General features: G+C 37.9%; 1 protein-coding gene across 1 annotated transcript in view; it reads left to right on the top strand.

Moving 5' to 3' along the window:
• LOC138978377 (cationic amino acid transporter 2-like) overlaps positions 1–9,932 on the top strand; it is a 138,574-nt gene that overhangs the window by 119,219 nt on the left and 9,423 nt on the right. The gene's annotated exons all lie outside the window — the stretch shown is intronic.

The raw sequence follows: 9,932 nt of genomic DNA, 5'->3' as shown, positions 1-9,932 counted from the left end.
CATCTTATTCCTTGTCGGTTCCTGATTCCAAAAACATATATATATGATATGCTTGGATTAAAAACACGCTCAGAAAGTTAAAACAAAGAGAGGTACAGAAAAGCGTGCTATCCTTCTAAGCGCAACTACTACCCCGCTCTTCTTGTCAATTTCACTGCCTTTGCCATGAGCGGTGGACTGACGATGCTACGAGTATACGGTCTTGCTGAAAAATGGCATTGCGTTCAGTTTCATTCTGTGAGTTCGACAGCTACTTGACTAAATATTGTATTTTCGCCTTACGCGACTTGTTCATTCTTTCTTTATTCTTGTTCTTTTTTCAATCTTTCTTTCTTTCTTTCTTTCTTTCGCCAAAAAGTTAAACGTGCGTCTTGTCCTGACATAACTGTACTATTGTGTTACAATCTAATTTTTGCAATTTAATTTTATTTTTGACTGTCACTTCTTCTTTTTTATATTTAGTCAAGTTTTGACTAAATATTTTAACGTAGAGGGGGGAATCGAGACGAGGGTCGTGGTGTATGTGTGTGTGTGTGTGTGTGTGTGTGTGTGTGTGTCTGTGTGTGTGTGTAGAGCGATTCAGACTAAACTACTGGACCGATCTTTATGAAATTTGACATGAGAGTTCCTGGGTATGAAATCCCCATACGTTTTTTTCATTTTTTTGATAAATGTCTTTGATGACGTCATATCCGGCTTTTCGTGAAAGTTGAGGCGGCACTGTCACGCCCTCATTTTTCAACCAAATTGGTTCAAATTTCGGTCAAGTAATCTTCGACGAAGCCCGGGGTTCGGTATTGCATTTCAGCTTGGTGGCTTAAAAATTAATTAATGACTTTGGTCATTAAAAATCGGAAAATTGTAAAAAAAAATAAAAATTTATAAAACGCTCCAAATTTACGTTTATCTTATTCTCCATCATTTGCTGATTCCAAAAACATATAAATATGTTATATTCGGATTAAAAACAAGCTCTGAAAATTAAATATATAAAAATTATTATCAAAATTAAATTGTCCAAATCAATTTAAAAACACTTTCATCTTATTCCTTGTCGGTTCCTGATTCCAAAAACATATAGATATGATATGTTTGGATTAAAAACACGCTCAGAAAGTTAAAACAAAGAGAGGTACAGAAAAGCGTGATATCCTTCTTAGCGCAACTACTACCCCGCTCTTCTTGTCAATTTCACTGCCTTTGCCATGAGCGGTGGCCTGACGATGCTACGAGTAAAATGGCATTGCGTTCAGTTTTATTCTGTGAGTTCGACAGCTACTTGACTAAATATTGTATTTTCGCCTTACGCGACTTGTTTGACTATGACAACGAAGGTGATGACAAGAGGGGAAAAAGTATGCAAATAGTAACCCCCCCCCCCCCCTTTTTTTGTTTTTTTGTTTTAGTGACGCAAAACGAAAGACTACGTAAATAAGATTTTGTGTATTTGTAGTTTGATGAACGGATACTAAAGTTCAATGCACCTCACAAGAGCAATAGATAGTGGATGAAAATAGACACGCACGTATATATTGATATACTTTCGTGGACAACCTTAATATATAACGGAAGCAGAATGGAACGACGACACCCGGGGGAATTAATTAGAACATTATTAATTTGTGGTGGTGTTTTAATTAGTAGCTGTGTATGAATAACATCACCCACCTCTTCTCACAAGGATATTGTTGTTGTTATGTCTTTGACGTCCCAATTGCATTATTGCCATACATTTTCGCCAGCTAAAAGCAGAGCAGAATCAAAAATTGTAGGTTTATGGAACGTTTAATTATTGACAAAACAATGAAATTAATATGCAAAGCGCTTAGAGAACGTCAAGCGCTATATAAATCTCCCATATAAATAAATAAATGCTTATAATTACTGCGAACTGTAAATGAAACGTTTTTGTTTCGTCAATAGTTAAACGTTCTATTAACCTAAACTTCTTGGGTTTTTATTCTGAATGTTGAAACGTTGGCTGTCATCTGTTTATGGATTAAAAGCAGAACAGAAAGACAACGCGAGAAGAAATTGATTAGAACTTGATTTTTGGTGTAGATGAAATTAGAACCAGGTTTCGGTATCTGAACAAGAATAGCCTTTTTTCCTTGTTTATTGACCCAAGGGATAAAAGGACGAGATAGGGTTTAGGGTTGGCGCATATTACGAGTAGCAGCCAATTAAGGGGGGAAATTTGGGAATGCAAGACTATAGTTATACATCATTATATGACACAAAAATAGACTGACAGAAAGTGTGAATCTGTCTGGCTGACTTACTCTCTCTCTCTCTCTCTCTCTCTCTCTCTCTCTCTCTCTCTCTCTCTCTCTCTCTCTCTCTCTCTCTCTCTCTCTGTCTCTCTCTGTCTCTCTCTCTCTCTCTCTCTCTCTCTCTCTCTCTCTCTCTTGTTTTCTTCACACGCACACACACACACAAACACACACACACACACATACACGCACACACACACACACACACACACACACACACACACACACACACACACACACACACACACAAAAGACGTACATGGCACAATAATCTGTTCACCATATCAGACATGGCCACGCTTACATGGGAGAAGTCCATCCCTCCACGTAGACACGTACCTAAAGTCAACACCTTGGGTGCTTTTTGTTAAGAGTGGGATTTTTTCACGAATAGATTTCTTGGAGCCAATGGTGTCAATCTTCAATCGTCAAAAATGTCTACCTGTGCACAGAAAACAGCTAGGAATTTGATTTTTGGTATGCGTTATAGTCTTTCAGATGAGACGATAAACCGAGGTCCCTTCGTGTACACTACATTGGGGTATGCACGTTAAAGACCCCACGATTGACAAAAGGGTCTTTCCTGGCAAAATTGTATAGGCGTAGATAAAAAATGTCCACCAAAATACCCGTGTGACCTGGAATAATAGGCCGTGAAAGGTGGATCCAGCGCCTAAAGGCAGTCGATCTACTGGCCGATGTGAATGCGGGATATATTGTGTAAACAAATCCATCTCACACGGCATTAATATGTAACATGCGCCTTGAGTCGCCTTGTGTGGTGAGATACGTGCGCGATATAAATCCTCGTAAATAAATAAAATAAAATATGCTTTAAAGTTGAGGAACGGTCTTATTGCATGGAAAAGCCTGTTCAGATCTAAAATATAGTGAACAGACTGTGCCTTTAACTCGGCCGGCCAATGTACTCAGCACCGAAACAGAAGCCAGGACCTTACAAATCTGAACCGTAGAATCAAATCCATGTGTACTATGCTCCTACTTCCTGATTCCTTAGTAATATACGGAAATCTAACGAGTATCAAACAGGTTGAAAAACAGCACATTACTCAGTCGAAAACTATAAGACTCTTTACTCTGCACTTGAATAGAAGCAAAAGCTTGAAATTCTCAACGACGGATTACTGTAGATTCAAGTCCATGTACACTATACTTTTACTTACTGGTTCTTACTTACTGGTTCGTTAGTTGTATGAAAAGCAAATCTTATGAGTATTCAACAAGCAAACGCTAGAAAAAGTAAACGACGGATTACCGTAGATTCAAGTCTATGCACACTATACTTTTACTTACTGATTCGTACTTACTGGTTGGATAGTTATATGAAAAGCAAGTATCATGAGTTTTCAAGAAAAAAATAGAAAATCTAAACGACGGATTACCGTAGGGTCTAGTCCATGTACACTAACCTTTTGACTTAATCGTTCGTTAGTTCTATGTAAAAAGCAAGTCTCATGAGTATTCAACAGGCAAAAGCCAGCGCATTACTCACTGCCAAAAAAGAAGGAAGTCTGGTTTTGTGCCACCTAGTCCCTCAGGACTAAATACTCAAGCCTAACGGGTCAAATTCCGAACACCTTTATCCACTGCGCTATCGGTACATGCAACCCCTGGGGTATCAAGGGACACAGTCTTCCGAGAGTTATGTCCCCTTCAGCACATGGAACGAGTTGTCTGGGATTCATGGCAGACGGCTTCAAGCCTCAAGCCTCCGACTATAGATTTTTGGTATCTACTGTCTCCAATCTTCAGTGTCGTCAGGTTGTTTGGCTACCTAGGCTTTCAAGCTTGAATGATGGGGGGGGGGGTTAATTCTGCCGTGTTATTGATACTGTAGGAATGGGGAAGGTTCTCGCTTTTTACAACCTGTGGTTTTTGCTGAGGTGGCGAATTTCTGACAGGTGTTAATACTTGGGATTTACATTCTCTTGTCAGTCGATGTGTTTAAAGTCACATATTGGAATTGTATGATTACTGTAAGTTATTGGGAGATTGTAGATTGTCGTGCCCAGAGTGGTTGAGTCACCAGGCTATCTCCATGACACTTGTATTGTATCTATATATCTATATATCTATATATCTATCTATCTATCTATCTATCTATCTGTCTATCTATCTATCTATATATCTATATATATATATATGTATAGATATCTGTCTGTTTGTCTGTCTGTCTGTCTGTCCTTCTGTTCGTCTTTCCGTCCAGCCAGCCATCCACCAACCCCTTGCAAATGGAATGGTTATGAGGAGACCTTACATTTGACTACCTATCTATCTATCTATCTATCTATCTAACTATATGTCTATCTATCTATCGATGTATCTATCTATCTATCTATCTATCGATTTATCTATCTATATATCTATCTATTTATCTATTTACATGTTTGCGCGTTTTTTCCCCCAGCTCACACATCCTCTCCCCACAAAGGTACCCCTTTCTTCCTTCTTCATCTTCTGCTCGTTCCGTCTTTATTCTTCCTCCTCCTTGTCTTCCTCCTCCTCCTCCTCCTCCTCCTCCTCCTCCTCCTCCTCCCCTTCCTCCTCCTTCCTCCTATCCTTTTACGCCTTTCAAGGATTCGATCTTTGTGAATTGTGTGAGAGTTCCACCCCTAGCACATGTCGTGGGGTCTCAAGGACCCTGCATTGGACGCTTTGATGGCTGTACTCAATTCCTCTGACAGAATCTTTGTGCTCCATCGGAATTGCACTACAGAGGAATGACTAATGAAGTGGCACCACTGAAAGGATGCTCTTGGGTGGCATTCGGTGGAGAGAGAAAAATGATCGATTAGGGGGCTGGCATTGGGAGGGGGGCAGGGGGAGGAAGGAAGGACAAATGAAGTAAATGAGAGAAGGAGGAGGAGAGAGCAAGTACAGGGTGATGTAGAATGGGGGTCTCAGAACGAACGAACAAACCAACTTTATTACTTAAGGATTGAGGTTTAAGCCTAGTCTTACAATCTTTCCTTGCTAAAACTAAGACATAACGAGAGAGAGAGAGAGAGAGAGAGAGAGAGAGAGAGAGAGAGAGAGAGAGAGAGCGAGAGACGGACAGATAGATGAACGGACATTCGGATGATGAGCGCACAGGCAGGGTTCAGCAAACAGAGAGGGGGTACAAAGAGACAGAGAGAAAAAGAGAGATAGACACACACAAACCCACCCAGAAACAGGGAGAGCAAGAGAGAGAGAGAGACAGAGAGAGAGGGGGAGGGAGAGAGAAAAGGTGGCTAAATACAGACAGACAGACATACAGAGAGAGAGGGGGTGGGGGGGGGAGAAAGAGAGAAGGTTGGAAAATACAGTCAATTATACAGATAGATTAATTTTATTTTTACGTGTTTCTAACTCATTAAAGGTGGTCGTCTACATTTTTGCTTTTTTTTCAATAAACTTATGGTTAGATTTCGATAAAAAGTTAAGTCAGATGATGAAAGAACCATAGATTAAAAATATAAAAATTATGATTAAAATTAAATTTCCGCAATCGATTTAAAAATAATTTCATCTTATTCCTTGTCCGTTCCTGATTCCAAAAACATATAGATATTATATGTTTGGATTAAAAACACGTTCAGAAAGTTAAAAAGAATAGAAATATAGAAAAGCGTGCTATCCTCCTCAGCGCAACCGAAATTATTATACAGCGCTTTTCTGGATTGTTAATTTTACTGCCTTTGCCACGAGCTGTGGACAGACGATGCTACGAGTGTACGGTCTTGCGGAAAAAATGCAATGCGTTCAGTTTCATTCTGTGAGTTCGACTGAGCTTGACTAAATGTTGTATTTTCGCCTTACGCGACTTGTTTAAGTTACATTTATGGGTTTCCGGTAAAACCAACGTACCAAATTAGACTGCTACTGATCAAGATTAAATTTGAATATTCTAATAATTAGGTAGAAACACGCAAGAACAAAATAAAGCAATCTGTTTCATTTGTCCGTGTGTCTGATGTCTGTCTGTACTGTTGGTCATTCTGCTATCTTAGAAAAAAAAAATCAACATCCACAGAAAATAAGCTAAATTCATCTCTATTCCGATTTATCTGGAAAAAAAATATTCAAACAAAAGAGCTTATGAAAAAAGTTAATAGAAAAGTAATGTGCCAAGAGACAAATCATGGAGGTCTGAAAATGATTAATGTCAAAGATGTACAAACATCAGTTCTAATTTTATGGATTATGAGGCTGCTGGACGGAAGTAACGCAAAGTGGCAACAGATTCCATTAGCATCCTTTTTAAATCTGGGCGAACGCCTGTGCTGTTTGCGCTCAAATGTGAGTGCAGAACATTTTAAAGGACTAGGTTCCATAAAGCAATATTTCTGGAAACAAGCTTTTATCACCTGGCTAAACAATAAACACAAGATCAAAGAAATAAGCAGTAATGAACAGCAGATAAGTGTACCCAACCAAACCTTATGGAATAATACAAATATAAGGTACAGGAAGCAAACGCTATACATGAATGACTGGATAAAGGCTAAAATATGCGTTGTTAAAGATGTCTTTTACGATAACGACATGTGCTCTTTTGAGGAAATTATATGTGAACGAACTGGATATAAACAGTCTCGCCTATTTGAATATAATGCAATACAGACTGCCATTAAAGCTCTATTATTGCGTGATACGGGTCAGGCCCGGTCTGATCATATGCCATTTATACAATTATCTCCACGCCAAATTCGCCTAAAGATGTTAAATTATGAGATAAAGGAGCCAAGCTCAGCTGGATTTTGGTCGAACAAATTAAATATTACATTAGAAGATAAACACTGGAAATTAGCTAACGAATGCTCGACAGAAACCCGTCTTCGTCTATTGCATTGGAAAATTTTACACAATATATATCCCACCAACATTTTGCTACATAAGATGGGAATTCGTCAAACAAATCTCTGTCAGTATTGTAACGAAACCGACTTCATCGAGCACTTTTTCTGGCAGTGTAGAGCAGTGCAACACATATGGCAGGAATGTCAATTGTACATATTTAAATGTACAGGCAAAAATATAAAGTTAAGCTGCGAAGAGGCTCTTTTTGGGTATTTCACACGTGATATCCCCAGAGAGAAAACCTTCATAATTAATCACCTTATATTGATATCGAAAATGTGCATAAGCCAGTTTCAGTACGGAAATCCAAAAACTAACATGAAGGTCTTATTTCAGAACCAAGCTCGACTTCGAAATCTCTAGTAAAATTGAACTGTGTATAAGAATATAGATAAATAGTAGTATAGTGATGTTAATGTAAAGTTATTTATATATGCGCCGTATGATGCTGTGCTGAAAACTAGTACTGTAATTGGTAATTTGTAAATTCTCGCCTTTTGTTCATCGAGCGTTGGATTAATTAACTTGTTATGTATTGTCCCGCTGAAAATGGTATTATTTAACAGAAATATGGGAACAACAACAACAACAACACACACACACACACACACACACACACACACGCACTCACACACACACACGCACATACACGCAAACAAACGCACAAACTACTAGACATAGCAAAGGTGAATGAAATAGCTGTAACGTTAGAGTAACTGTAGTGAAGAGAAGAAAAAACAAGTCGCGTAAGGCGAAAATACAATATTTAGTCAAGTAGCTGTCGAACTCACAGAATGAAACTGAACGCAATGCCATTTTACTCGTAGCATCGTCAGGCCACCGCTCATGGCAAAGGCAGTGAAATTGACAAGAAGAGCGGGGTAGTAGTTGCGCTAAGAAGGATAGCACGCTTTTCTGTACCTCTCTTTGTTTTAACTTTCTGAGCGTGTTTTTAATCCAAACATATCATATCTATATGTTTTTGGAATCAGGAACCGACAAGGAATAAGATGAAAGTGTTTTTAAATTGATTTGGACAATTTAATTTTGATAATAATTTTTATATATTTAATTTTCAGAGCTTGTTTTTAATCCGAATATAACATATTTATATGTTTTTGGAATCAGCAAATGATGGAGAATAAGATAAACGTAAATTTGGATCGTTTTATACATTTTTATTTTTTTTTACAATTTTCAGATTTTTAATGACCAAAGTCATTAATTAATTTTTAAGCCACCAAGCTGAAATGCAATACCGAACCCCGGGCTTCGTCGAAGATTACTTGACCAAAATTTGAACCAATTTGGTTGAAATATGAGGGCGTGACAGTGCCGCCTCAACTTTCACGAAAAGCCGGATATGACGTCATCAAAGACATTTATCAAAAAAATGAAAAAAACGTTCGGGGATTTCATACCCAGGAACTCTCATGTCAAATTTCATAAAGATCGGTCCAGTAGTTTGGTCTGAATCGCTCTACACACACACACAGACACACACACACACACACACACACACACACACACACACACATACACCACGACCCTCGTCTCGATTCCCCCCTCTACGTTAAAATATTTAGTCAAAACTTGACTAAATATAAAAACATCCACAGAAACACAAACAAACAAAAACAAGTCGCGTAAGGCGAAAATACAACATTTAGTCAAGCTCAGTCGAACTCACAGATTGAAACTGAACGCACAGCAGTTTCGTGGCAAAGGCAGTGAAATTGACAATCCAGAAAAGCGCGGTAGCGGTAGCGCTGAGGAGGATAGCACGCTTTTCTATATTTCTATTCTTTTTAACTTTCTGAACGTGTTTTTAATCCAAACATATCATATCTATATGTTTTTGGAATCAGAAACGGACAAGGAATAAGATGACATTATTTTTAAATCGATTTCGGAAATTTAATTTTAATCATAATTTTTATATTTTTAATCTTGAGAGCTTGTTTTTAATCCGAATATAACATATTTATATGTTTTTGGAATCAAAAAATGATGAAGAATAAGATAAACGTAATTTTGGATCGTTTTATAAAAAATTAATTTTAATTACAATTTTCAGATTTGTAATGACCAAAGTCATCAATTATTTTTTTAAGCCTCCAAGCTGAAATGCAATACCAAAGTCCGGCCTTCGTCGAAGATTGCTTGGCCAGAATGTCAATCAATTTTCATTAAAAAAAAAATGAGGGTGTGACAGTGCCGCCTCAACTTTTACAAAATGCCGGATATGACGTCATCAAAGACATTTATCAAAAAAATGAAAAAATAAGTCTGGGGATATCATACCCAGGAACTCTCATGAAAAATTTCATAAAGATCACACACACACACACACACACACACACACACACACACACACACACACACACACACACACACACACACACACACACACACACACACACACACACACACATACACCACGACCCTCGTCTCGATTCCCTCTCTATGTTAAAACATTTAGTCAAAACTTGACTAAATGTAAAAACAAAAAAACATCCACAGATAAGTGATCACCCATTATGTGTATGTGTCTGTTGTGTGTCTTGTTCGTCCACGATAGATCAAAGTTCCACGGAATTTTTCGGTTTGTGTTTAATATTTAAACGTTCAATAAACGTACTTATCTTGATTGATTTTTATTCGTTTCACCCGTCATTTTCATGTGTCTGTTGTGTGTCTTGTTCGTTCACGATAGATCGAAGTTCCATGGAATATTTCGTTTTGTGATTAATATTTAAACGTTCAATATAAACGTACTTTTCTCGATTGTTTGAA

The sequence above is a fragment of the Littorina saxatilis genome, linkage group LG10 (genome assembly GCF_037325665.1).
Source record: "Littorina saxatilis isolate snail1 linkage group LG10, US_GU_Lsax_2.0, whole genome shotgun sequence".
Classification (NCBI taxonomy): domain Eukaryota; kingdom Metazoa; phylum Mollusca; class Gastropoda; order Littorinimorpha; family Littorinidae; genus Littorina; species Littorina saxatilis.
The sequence above is the reverse complement of the archived record's forward strand: the minus strand, read 5'-3'. Positions and strand labels throughout refer to the sequence as shown.